This window comes from Sinocyclocheilus anshuiensis, unplaced genomic scaffold (genome assembly GCF_001515605.1).
Source record: "Sinocyclocheilus anshuiensis isolate Anshui unplaced genomic scaffold, SAMN03320099.WGS_v1.1 scaffold306, whole genome shotgun sequence".
In the NCBI taxonomy this organism is placed as follows: Eukaryota; Metazoa; Chordata; class Actinopteri; order Cypriniformes; family Cyprinidae; genus Sinocyclocheilus; species Sinocyclocheilus anshuiensis.
The window spans coordinates 2,548,408-2,550,401 of NW_015544175.1; the positions used below are offsets into that span (position 1 = coordinate 2,548,408).

General features: G+C 41.4%; 1 protein-coding gene across 1 annotated transcript in view; it reads right to left on the bottom strand.

Moving 5' to 3' along the window:
• fzd3a (frizzled class receptor 3a) overlaps positions 1-1,994 on the bottom strand; it is a 20,815-nt gene that overhangs the window by 2,707 nt on the left and 16,114 nt on the right. The gene's annotated exons all lie outside the window — the stretch shown is intronic.

Here is a 1,994-nt window from a genome sequence, read left to right on the forward strand (position 1 = left end):
GTGGCCATGGCGGAGCAGGAGACTCAGGAGGGGACTCAGCCCACCACCCTCCACAGTAGTATTGTTACTGCTTCCGGGAGGGGGGAGTAATGTCACGTGTATGTTCCCATTTAGTTCCTGTTTGTCCTTATTTGGTCCTTCCGGTTCCTGTCCCCATTTAGTTCCATTTGTTCCAGGTGTTCCTTGTGATTAGTTATCCTTCTCACCTGTCTGCCCGCCCCTCATTATCTGCCCTACACTCTTAAAAATAAAGGTGCTTCACGATGCCATAGAAGGATGTCTACCCTTGCTCATGTGTTTTTCTGTTTCCCTGCCTGGATATTATTAAAGTCTATAAGTTTGAATTCGACTCTGCGTCTCCTCGTTCTTCGCTCCGTGCTCCTCACAGTAGCGAACCATGACAGTTAGACACAAGACACTGTATATTCACAGTCAGCTGCTGCTGTATGTTTTACTGAGATATGCAGCTGGAAATGTCTCATGAACCTAGTGTCAGAAAAGATGCACAAAATCTGCAAATCAGGGATATTTTACACCCTCATGACATCCTTTTATGTCAAATGCTTCAATTTAGTAATTTAATTCAAATAAATCTTCATCTAAATAATATGAATAAGTATAAATAAGGAAAACATCACGTAACCACAAAACTAAACTGAAATATTTTTATTTTCTCTGGCATTTGTCACTTTTGAGGGCATTTTTACTCTGAGCTTCCATTCATTTCTAACTCTGGATGAAGCTCACATCAGCAGGAGTGACTTTTTAAAAAATATTTTTTACAGTGACCACTTAGTCACAACAATACATTTTTTTAGACACTAAAAACTTTTTCTAATATAGAGTGATGACAGAGTTGGCAGGAGACTGTGGAGGCCTTCAATTATTAACACTGGACAAAGGACACATTAAAAATCTGTCATTATATATGCTAAAACAATTGCTTAATTTTAGGACAAAATATGAACATACGCTACTGTTTCTACAGTACGGCAACTGCACGCGTGTCCATGTTTAACGCTTCTCATAGCTATGTGAAAATAAGTGTATAATTGTAACAGTTCATTGCTGGAGCTGAGCTGAATGAGAGAGATGCAGAGCGTGTGCAGAGCAGGGGGACGCGAGGCACAGTATTAAGAACCGCTGCTTTAGAACATTGATTTTGAAACCTGTGAATCCATTAGAATCGTTAGAAGACAGAATCGCGATTCATATATGAATAGATTTTTACGTGCACCTCTAGTTTTTCTCTTCCTCTTCTCTAAAGCAGCACAGCATGGCCTCGCCCCCTTTGCTGCCTTTTCCCGAGGGCGGGGTTTATCTGGGTTTGTGATGTCACGAACCCGGTTTTAAAAGACGGTATCTCCGTTTGCATTGAACTTTTAGCTTCGTAACTTTGCAGATATTGTTTATGCTCAAACAGCAACATTACACACTAACTAACGGTAAAAAAGTGAAATCGCAATGAACCACCCCTTTAAATAGTCTAATTAACATTTACTGGCATTTCGCAAAAATCTGTGCAAAATATCCCCACAAATCAGTGCAGAATATTAAAAAAATATATATATCTTTTTTTTGGAGTGCAATGCCCACATCTCAAAATCCAGTCAACAACTGATGGATAGAACCAAGTCTCCACCATTTCATTCGGATCGCAATACAGAAACAAAGATCTGTTGTTACTTCTGTTTCACGGTAACCTGGATATTGGGTATCTAGGCTAGTGTTTGGAAGGTTGTGGGTTCAAAGCCCACAATGCATAACAATTGTGCACATTATTGGAATAGGTTTTTGTACAACTATCTCAGATTACTTCATATTCCTACTCATGAGATTGAAATCTAATTCGGATTCCTCACCTGCCATCTCTGGAGCGGTGCAGGCTGCCATGGAAGCTGCTTGATTTGCTGCGCATGCTGCCCGCGCGGCTGGTACTGGCACTGGGGGGCTCGTCCAACATGGCAAGGTGCGTGGAGGGGGCGGGGGGGGAG